Raw genomic sequence first — 12,017 nt, forward strand, 5'->3', positions numbered from 1 at the left:
AACAATTCTGTGTTTTGATTAGAACCGATACCTGTGGACAAGAACAAAGCAAGAAAAACAATCTAATGAATGACTAATTAACACACCATATTGGCATAATTTGACGTACTAATATAATTTGAAGTAACCGAAAAATTTATGTACACGATTTAAAAAATCAATAAAGAAAATGTGTGTTTTATGAAATTGCTCGTGATCTGCTTTATAGGTTACGGACTTCGGCAAATCGCTTTCACCCATCTCCACCCATGCATCTGGCTGGCCCGTTTTACGACATATCTGCATGAATTATCATCAGTTCGTGGATCTTCGATGACGCAAGGAGGGTCTTTAACAGCTCTGTTATCAACTAGAGTACTCGAAGGGCCACAAAGCACTTATCCTAGTCATACTAACAGCTCCAAAATGTGTTTAAACGAGTCCAGCTGCTTTCAAAGTTTCAAACTTACCTGTCCTTGGTGCTGAACGCCATACAATACCATGAAATAGCGGCCTATTGCTATTCGTTCAAAAACGCAGATTGAATGTTCAGCACTATATGTTGACCTGACCAGGGGTCTATTTTGTTGACTTACGTATACGCAATGATTAGATTAGGTTTTACGCGTTTAGGGGTTAATGGGCCAGCGGTAGAGGATGGATACACCTTACTTAATGTAGATGTAGATACACGGGGATACCACTCTCTCGGCTTCTTCGTACGTGTCTGAAAAACTTCCTTGTCCATCCTGTCGCTTGTCAGAAGCGCCATTTGGGGCGGCGGCTCACTGGCTTGATCGCCGCAGGGACGGGAGAAAGCGGACCGGTCAGGCTCTGCTTGCCCGTACATTTTAGCTGTGCTGTGCAGAGAGCCGTTGAGCAGTGTATAACTGTAAAAATACATAGTATGGCACATACTACCTTAATCAGTCTGACAAAGTAAGGCCACTGTTCCCCTTATTTGGAGGGATGACGAAGATTACATCGAAAGAGATTCAGACTCCAGACAAATTACATTACTTGATACAAAACAAGCTGCAATGTCAAATGCATATATATTAAAAAAATATTTTCGCTGCTTCTTTTGGTGAAAATCAAATGTTTTATCCATAGTCAAAAGTTTGCAGGTGTATGTTTGAGAAAAACAATTCTCAGAAAGAACGTGACTATTGATAACTACAGGTCAACGGCTCTCTGCACAGTACAGCCAAAATGTACGAGCAAGCAGAGCCTGACCGGTCCCCTTTCTCCGGCCCTCGCGGCGATCAAACCAGCGATCCGCCGCCCCAAACCCCTCCTGTCCATCAGCGCAACGACACTTCTGACAAGCGACAGGAGGGACAAGGAACTTCTTCAGACACGTGCGAAGAAGCCGAGAGAGTGTACTATACAATCAAGGACGAGGATCTCCCGCCGTCTTTCCGTGGGGCGGGGCGGCAGCAGGAGTCGCCCGAGCCCGGGGTCCAAATCAGCGGCCCGCCGCCTCCTTCTGACAAGCGACAGGAGGGTACAATGAAAGGGAGGATGATTTATGTAAAGTAAGAAAGGTCTTGAAGCATAGGAAACTTGATTTTTCATTTCCCGCGTTCATAGGGTTTAAAAACGTGCAATAAATATGTAAAGAATGTTGATGAGAAAGGCTTGTTGTCTTGATTGTGTTTGCATCATTCTTAATACTTAAAGCATGTTAACATTTGCAAAATAAGAACGTTTTAATGAAATATTTGATATATAGCACAGCTATTAGAGCTCATCTTACACGAAATTGGAGCTCATGTTACACTCGTCGAAGCGCCACCTATAGGGCGTATTCAGTCACGTGACCCTCCCCTAGCAACGAGCACTGGCGGCCATGTTGGTGCTCACTTGATAGTGGAGCCCTATGGAACTCTCTGTATAAATGGCAGATGTTTTCTACGCCATTCATAATTTCCCTTCAAAACGTTTTGTCTCATAATCATGGTGTTGTGCCTCGTGGTCAGATGTTGGATTGGGACTGATAAAGCACACACCGGTCGGGTAACAGTAAGATTGGTTTTGCGTTTCTCGTGTAGGACGTGTACGTGCGGGAACATACGATCGCGAAGGGACTAACGACTGAAACAAAAGTGGATTTCTGACATACGAACAACGGATCTAAATTGTTGAAATTTGATAATCAACGTGTGTGTATGGAAACCTTTTGTATCTGGTCGAAAGGCAAGTTACAGGCCCGTTGTGTAACACAGTCGCGGCACCGTGTAGTCGTTGCTTGAGATACGTTCATTCATAAACTGGGGGTCTTTCAACGTCGAACTTTCCCGATCATAACGTACTCCCTGTCACTAAAATTTCTCACGACACTCAAGACACTGTACTACGTGACTGCAGGCCTTGGAACACTTGTATGCTGTGAACTGATTTTATGCGTACTCTGTAAACAGTTTAGCGGCCATGTTTGTAGGCTGCTGGGGAACCTCGCTCGCCGATAATGGGTCATTTCCAGTAGGTGAAATTGGATTTTTGTAGCGAAAAGGATGTGAGGCTGGAGACTCTTTGCGTATAATAAAACAGCGATCAGACGACTTCGCACTCCTTGGAAATTTAGAGAGCGCCGGACACCGAGAAACTTCGCTGCAGGGTGAGCACCAACATGGCCGCCCACGGAGGGCAGGGGTGATGACGTCACGTGAATACGCCCTATATGCTTGTACGCATCGCTCTTTGCATGTATTAAAGCCTCGTAACTGATAACTATTGCAGAGTGTTTGATTTCTTTTATCTAAGTGATGATGATGAAGGTTGTGAAACTAATTAAGGACGTGGAACAGTTATCACATGATGAACAACAAATTCCTTATCATGTTCTTTCATTAGGAGGAAGATTGTAGGCATGGTCGTATATTACGTATGCACATGTCAAATCATTATGTGGTCTGGCATCTGGATGTTACATTCAGTTAATTATAGGAACTGATGATCAGTTAAGTTGACGGGTAACTGTCCGCCTGCTCCTAAGTATCCTTACATATCGTTACATCCACTTGGAGATTTCGGCTACGGTGGCCAAGCAGATGTTGGGATGAAGGATCGTAATGTTTTCTGAGTGACAGCCGGGCGTCTCTGACAGCCCCTTACCCCACAAAAGCAGATGAGAAGTTGGGTTAACGGTAAATGTTATTAAGGGAAAACGCATGATGTCCATGTATATCTTTAACCTACTCAATACGTACAAGATATGATGAAAATGAATGTAGATGGTGCTTCGGCAGGCGGACATGGTGTTACACGGGCTCCTCGCGCGGCGCCTACAAATCGATCCTTTTAATGGCAAATAGTGTCTTAAAGGTCATTCTATAAGTATGGAAAGATGTCTGAAACTATTGAGAAGGTTTTCACCGGCCTTATGCCTAATGTCTTCCAATGTTTTACATGTTAAGCGTGGGGATAACATACCCTATCATAGCCTAATCTGCAGTACCGCTCCTGGCCGTTTCCTGAAAAGTGACAAAGGAGACCGTCAAATTGCCAAATTTCGGTCTTTTCGGGAATGGGGAAATCGCAAAAGACTCGCAAAGGGGTTTTGAGACTTATTTGACCTTGAACTTGAACTTGAGAGCACGTAAAACAAAGTATTGTGATATCTCAGATATGTCGCCAAAATGCACTGGGATATTAGGTCATAAATAACACGTTTCCTTTGAATCATAGCAATAGAGACAGTAAAGTGTGCATTTCCTGTAAATAGTCACATACTGAAAGGCCAAAACATCCCAAGTTCAATCGTACTCTATTAAACAAGAAGACGTTGAACAAATGCAGCTGTGTTCATGTCTGTTTATTGATCAATAGATCCAATTTTCTTCCTTAAAGAAGCCACTGATCTTCGAGACGAAGGACAACAGTAGGCCATCCGAACAGACTAGACTGACGACACTTGGTAGCTGCCATTCCATACGCACAGCATACTCAGTATTTTGATCCTAGAGTAGCTCTCTTTAAGGTACAGTTTGGAGGTTTTGTTTGTGGTCTGATATGACACATTGTTTATCAAACCTCGATGCAACATCAGTATTCCAGCAACAAAAGTCACTGAACTACTGCGATAAACTATTTCTATGGCATTGATACATAATCAAGTACAACATATGTAATATTTGAAATGTAACGTTAATTCCCCACAAACAACTACATGCACATATCTAGCAGCCATGTCTAAATTAATAGATTATGATAAAAACCACCACATCGTTCACCGTTGCGCAACGAGGAAATCAAACATCTACAGCTTTTTGAAAGGAAATTCTATATAATGATTAGACAGACATTTATAAACACCGTTGCAACTGTTCAACGTATTCTTCTGTCATAAATCATGTGCACGATTAAACGTTGGATGTGGTTGCCCTTGAAAAAATGAAAATGTAAAAATAATGAAGACTCTACCACTTCTATTTGTGAAATGCGAGGGAAACATGTAACCGAATGTCCATTACATTTTGGCGAAATGTTTATAAAAACACAATCCATAGTTTAAACATGGTCGCAGTTTCAAGTTCAATGTCAAATAAGCTTCAAAACACCAAACCCCTTTGCGAGTCTTTCACGATTTCCCCATTCCCGAAAAGACCGAAATTTGACAATTTGACGGTCTCCTTTGTCACTTTTCGTGATACGGCCGGGAGCGGTACTGCAGATTAGGCTCCAATAGGGTATATACTCTCGTCTTTTAAAATACGAAAATATCCAAGGCCTTACACTTAGAGCCGATGAACACTCGACCAAACCGGCCCGACAATTTCTACATATATTTCGAATAACCTGTAAGACTTTTCAAAACAAGCGTTGGCGCAGCAAGGGTTGATTTGTATGTGCTGGGGTGGAGCTCATGTCATATTGGTCGTAGCGCCGCCTACATTCGTGTACACATCAGGTTTTGTCCGTAATAAGTGATTTTAGCATATATGTGGACATCAGTCACTTCCTTTGAGAACATTTGGCTTTTAATACTCAAATCCATCCACTTTTATCATACACATCTGAACAACAGACCACAGAGGCATATCACAAGCACATGCTTACAAGATACAAACTCGTTATACTGGCTTACTGAAAACGTTGTACATTGTTTGCAGCCTAGTATGGCTAGTTAAGGGTACTTTAAAGTTTTAATGTTTTTCTTCTCTTATAAACAGGTCATTTGAGGCAAAATATTGTAGTTTGAGTACAACGTTTCAAGATCTCCAAGCAGATGTTGGGGTGAAAGATTATGATATTTTCTTAGTGATGGCCGGGTTTCTCTGACAATCCTTTACCCTATATACGTGGGTGAACAGTTGAGTAAAAGACTAAAGTTCTCGAGGGAAGTGAATAATGTCCTCATATATCGTGAGATTAATCATTACGGACAAAACTTGATGTGTACACGAATGTAGGCGGCGCTTCGACTAATGTGACATGAGCTCACCCCAGCACTTACAAATCGACCCTTGCTACGCCAACGCGTGTTTTGAAAAGCCTTACAATTTATTCTAAATGTATGTGAAGATTTTCGGGCCGGCTTGGTCGAGTGTTCACTAGCTTTTAGTTTTATTTCTTGGATACTTTCGCATTTTTACCAGACGGGAGTATATACCCTATTGGAGCCTATTCTGCAGTACCGCTCCCGGCCGTATCATGAAAAGTGACAAAGGAGACCGTCAAATTATCAAATTTCGGTCTTTTCGGAACGGGCAAATCACGAAAGACTCGCAAAGGGGTTTGAAGTTTTCAAGCTTATTTGACCTTGAACTTGAAACTGTGACCATGTAAAACCAAATATTACAATATCAGAGACATTTCGCCACAAATGTAATGTGACATAGGGTCATGAATTACCAGTTTCCCTCCATTTTACCAATAGAAGTGGCCGAGTTTACATTTCCTGTACAATTAAGCTTTGTAAAAGACTACCACATCCAAATCTCAATCCTGATTTTGAACAAGAAGACATTGAACAGTTGCAACGATATTTATGTCTGTTTGTCTATAAATAGATCCGATTTCTTTTCAAAATACTGTAAGGACGTTGGATTACTTAACAGTGCAACGATGAATACTGTGGTTCATTATCATAATCTATTCATTTAGACATGGCTGATAGCTAAAACATGTACATGCGTCTGTTTTGTCGGGAATCACATTTCATATGTTATGTATGTTGTGCTTGATTATGTATTTGTGCCATCGAAATAGTTTATCAGGGTAGTCCAGTGGATTCTTGCTACTGGAATGCTGATGTTTCCCTGACGTTTCATTAACAAGACCACGAACAAAACTTTCAGTGTCACAAAGGTTACAGATAGCCACTCGAGGTCTGAAATTTGACAGGTTTTGACTCTGCTTTTCCGTCTCTTTATTTTGCTATACCTGATTGAAACGGGACAGCTATCAAGTGTAGTTAGCTCAGGGTGTCGTGCATACAGTAATCCTGACAAGATGGTTGCTGTTTTCTTGCGTCTCGAAGATCGGTGGCTTCTGCTACCTCTTCAGTGACGAATATGAATATAGAAAATAATAATTTAACTATCATCATACAGGAAGGTTTCATATTTGTTCCTTTCATGTATTTCTTTCTTATACTCTCCTCACGAGGATGGTAGATTTAAAACATATTTCCTCAATTACGTAAACTACCCCATTGCAATCCTGTTGGCTTACATTACGTATGGACACACTTCGTAGCTGACACCCTAATATAACAACATACCCAAGAATCATTATGCCTTGGGACTGGAGTAGCTCTGTGTAAGTTTTCTGACTTTGGCAGTTTAGTTTGTGGGCTTGTTTATAAAACATAAGTGCCAAACCTAGTGTTCCTGCAACCAAAGTCACTGAATTACCCTGATAAACTATTTCCAGGGCACAAGTACATCATGATGTACCACGTATCACATATTCAATGCATTTCTCCGATCAACCAACTGCATGTCTTTGATACAAGCATATTACGTGGATAAATTATGATAATAACCACCATAGCATTCACCGTTGCAGCCCTAAGCAATTAATTACACTTTACAGCCTTTTGAAACGAATTTGTATCTATAGGTCGATAAACAGATATAAACACCATTGCATCTGTTCAACGTCTTCCTTTTTCGCAAAATAGGATTTCAATGTGGATGTACTATCTTTTCAGAAAGTGTCCATTTACAGGAAATGTAGACTCGACCTATTCCAGTGGTAAAATGCGAAGGAAACGTATAATTTATTGCCTAATATCCCATTATATTTAGTGAATTGTTTTCAAAATCGCAAGTCTTTGTTTTATATGATCGCAATCTCGAGTTCGAGGTCAAATAAGACCCCGTTCACACTCATTTTTTTCAATCGCGATTGAAGTATAATCGCGATTGAATCGATCCGATCGCGATTGATTTTTTCAGTGTGAACGCTCCCAATCGCGATTGGAACGATCCAAAACGATCCAATCGCGATTGGATTGTAACTACCTCCGGAGGTAGTTTGATTGGATTAATCGCGATCGGATCCAATCCAATCCTATCAAATTTTGAGTGTGAACACAACTACGATTCATTCCTTCGCGATCGGCGGAGATTTCGGCTGGTTCCGGGGGTGGGAGGTCATACATGCGGGTACGTGGGGTCATAGTTCGCATCGCGCGGGAAAACAAACCCAATCCGCACGTCAGATCGCTCTTTTATAACAACAACAACTTTTCATCGTCAACAATGCCCAAGAAGAAGAATAAAACTCCGTCAGTAACTTCAGCTGGTGGCAGATGGCGCGATGAGGAGACCAGGGTCCTCATCGCAATCTGGGGGAGAGAGGAGGTGCAGGCCAAACTGGGGAAATGTCACCGAAAGAGGGACATTTACCGCACCAAGTGACAATGTCTAGCGGAAAAATAGACACAAAACAAGGACAACAAGGACAACAACAACATTTACCAGATGATCGCCGATAGCATGCTTCAATCGTGCTTCAATCGCGATCGGATCACGGCGTACTTTAATGTAAATTAATCCACTTGGCGAAAAGCAGTGTGAACGCAAAAGTTTCTTTGCGTTCAATCGCGATCGGATCGAACAATCGCGATTATACTTCAATCGCGATTGAAAAAAATGAGTGTGAACGGGGTCTAAGCCTCAAACGTTCAAACCCCTTTGCGAGTCTTTCGCGATTTCCCCATTCCCGAAAAGACCAACATTTGACAACTTTTCTTGTCACGGCAGGGAGCGGTACTGCAGATTAGGCTCTAATAGGGTACATACTCCCGTCTGGTAAAAATGCGAAAATATCCAAGGCCTTACACTTAGAGCCGGTGGACACTCGACCAAACCGGCCCGAAAATTTCTACATACATTTAGAATGACCCGTAGGACTTTTCAAAACAAGCGTTGGCATAGCAAGGGTCGATTTTTAAGTGCTGGGGTGGAGCTCATGTCACATTGGTTGAAGCGCCGCCTATATCCATGTGCACATCACGTTTTGTCCGTTATGGTTAATTTTAGGATATATGTGAACATTTTCGCTTCCCTTGGGAACTTTGGGCATTTACTCAACTGTTCACGCACTTCTATGGGGTAAGGGACTGTCAGAGAAGCCCGGCCGTCACTCAGAAAATGTTATAATATTTCACCCCAACATCTGCTTGGAGACCTTGTACGATTTTCTAGGACAACCTTCTATTCCAACCAAGGCTCGTATCTCGCTAACGAAGCGTCGCTCATTCCCAGATTTAGCCATTCTGTGACTTGAGAAACGAGATGGGCTCTTATGGGGGATTCATTCAAGTTCTTTTTCTTGCTCTTGTTCTTGACATTGAAGCTCATCCCGACTACCTCATTTTTCACTAATCTATAGGAATGAATCCTTTTACTCCTGCATTTTTTTTGACACAAATACGTCCATAGAATATCTCCAGATTGGCCTGTACAAGTGGTTAAGTAAGGGGCTTTTTTGGCAATATTTCTGAGATTTCTGTTTCTACAAAGTCACCTATCCCTGAATAAAAGGTACCATTAACAGACTATAGCAGTATCATTTTCCTGTAACTCCTATTCAAATAGTTTAGTGCCCCGTTGAACTATTTTCAGTTGCACATTAGACGTTTTGAAGATGAAATTCAAACTTTTGTAATAGATGATAAAATTCTACTCCTCCCTTCTATTCAAATCAAAATCTAACACACACCATGCTCTGTAAATTCTGCTTACTTTAAAACTTTTTCCTTTCCCCAAAGTCAAGACATTTCTGCTGGTACCAAGTTTGGTTGAAATAAAGACAACAACATGCTCATTGGTCCAAACCTTTATTTTCATTGTACATGAAGTCAAATGTAAGCATGTCCTCCCTTAATAGAATAATCTACAAAACAGCTGAAGGGAACTGTTGTAATCACTCATCTATAATTAACAAAAGTGTGGAGTAGTCTCATGACATAAACCTAAAAAGACAGTCATTTCTGTCACAAAAACTGCAGTGGCTGGAGGATCAATTCAAGTATATATTCTCTACTCTGGTCAAATAATGTTCTCCCTTCAATTTCTACTGCAATGTATCACAATAGTCCTAAACAAAATAACCATTAATGATATCAATATATTCATGGGAAGAATGATATTGAAAAGACTGAAATCATCACCTACCAAAGATGCTGTGCAAACCAATGAGACCCCTACAGTCATAAACATCATAACAACATGTTTATACCTGTTACTGGTATGTAGTGTAAATCATACTAAATGTGACATATTTTCTGTTATATGAATTTTGGTGAAAACATGAGGGAAAACATTTATCAAGTTTACCAAGTTGCCCCTCTAATTAAGTCTTTAAGATCTATCGATTCAAACAACAAACTTTAGTTTGTTCCCTTTCAGTGGTTTTCTAATATCAAGTACACAGTATCTTATGCCGGCAAAATTACATGAACTACATATAGAATCTGGCAGGCATATCAACCTGTACCTCTCTAAAAGATAGAACATTCTGTGATCACTTATATGATGAAAACAAGATGCTTGACTCAGTACTTTATATGAAAATGAGCGCCAATACAGTAGCTGTTTCAGACAAAGCAATAAGACAAGAGATGTAAGAAAATGTCAAAGCAAGACACTTTCACACACCTGATGTCATGCACGAATTAACATATAGTGGACAAAGTATGCAGTTATATTTCCATCTGTTTAAAAAAGAGAAAAGAAACTAGTACTAAGTGATTAACAATAGATAGACAATAATATACAGTGTTTGGATACATATACTTTTTGTATTTAGCATTAGAATGTAGCATTTTAGTGTTCCATACCATATATTTTACATCCTTTAGACCATGTGTGGTCATATGTGTATTTAGTCCATCCAGGGCATGAATGTGCAATAAAGATTATCATCTATCTATTACATACATATCAAAGACTGTCCATTCTAAAAATGAAGTACATAGGATCATAGCATACATGGATATCTCTTCACTTCAGATTCATTTTGTTTCACCAAGACTGTGATGGTCAAATTTGCCACCGCGAAGACAGTTTTTCATCACAATCTGCTAGCCTCACAAAATAGAAAAACACATTACTTGTCTAATGTCGACATGTACTATATGTCAGGATTGAGGAAGACACACTGGCCCCTGGAGTCCCATACGAGCAGATTGAAATTTCTGCGACAGTCCCCCAGCAGCAGGAAGCCAGCCCTGGTCAGAAGGGTTCACCTGGACTCTAGTGGACTGGATAAGTTTGGCGACCACCAGTCCAAACGCATGCATGGGCAGAGTAATCTATGGTCACTGCTCAGCAATTATAGAAATAGATTATACACTCCACTGCCATATAAAGTCAGGGCAAATGCATTTCATTTCGCAAGAAACATAACTTTACATCTACCCATTGATAGTTAACCAACCTTTGGTCACCACAACCAAGTTGGCTCTCTTTTACAGAATAAGGTAACGGTCTCCGTTTCCTAGGCCTGTAACCTCCTTGCCATTTCCAACCTCTGTTTCGAGAGCAGCAGCATCTTTATGATATCCTTAACGGTCAAGTGGTCATGCTTCCAGGCAAAGGTTACGGCAAAGTTCATCAGGTCAACTGATCTGTAAACTTTGAACCCATTAGTAAGTGCCTGGTAATCGAAATTGCTTCGCGGTATGTCAGTTATCTATATCATACCAACGTGTCAGTGAGGCTCCCTAGCGAGATATTTCATTTTCGCCGCTACTTGGTGCGGGGTTGCCTGCAATGATATTTCTGGCCGTTGGGCGGGGTTTTTGAGCCGTGCGTGAAGGCTGTATATACTATATACCTGTACTATTTACTGTGCGTATAGACCAGACCCATTTCTTCTACTAAAGCTTTACCAATGGGGAAACTACTGCAGCGAAACTGGTTCAGTGTAACGGACGAAGTCTTGATAAATATTCCAAACGATTGATAATGAGGATTGATTGATCAATCGGTTAATAGACTTTGTGAATATATAGCGGCTGAGGACAGAGGCTAGTCATTTGTAGATACATGATGTACATGCTGCAATACTTCATCCAGCAGTCAAAAGTCTCTTTTGAACCGCGCCGTTTAGCCGCATATGCATGTAGAACATGGCTTGTTGATGATTAAATGTAACGGCATGGAGTCAAGCCATGGTATTAAACGGCATTCTTTAGAGTGAAACCGGTTGGTTTACTAATTAAATATTCTTGATAAACTGACGACCGTCTGCACAACGTCGCACGACATTTCAGCTCAGATTGTCCAAGTTTAAGAATACACAAATAACACACAGACGTAATTCTTTTAAATTTGATAAATACCTTTTCATACATATTGTTTCCTCCTAAATCCTTATATACTCTATATTCCGCACTGAGTCATTACATAGGCTTCAAGGCGATGTAAAGTTGTTGAACTTTTTTTCATCAACTTTCAGCAAGGCAATAGCGACGTTTATCAGTGAGTTCTTGGAACATACGAACTTAGTCATGTGCTGTGACCTGATATTTTATAACGTAGAATTAAAGAAGAGTGCTTAGTCCATTCCTGGGTTTT

This window comes from Branchiostoma lanceolatum, chromosome 11, assembly GCF_035083965.1.
Source record: "Branchiostoma lanceolatum isolate klBraLanc5 chromosome 11, klBraLanc5.hap2, whole genome shotgun sequence".
Lineage (NCBI taxonomy): Eukaryota > Metazoa > Chordata > Leptocardii > Amphioxiformes > Branchiostomatidae > Branchiostoma > Branchiostoma lanceolatum.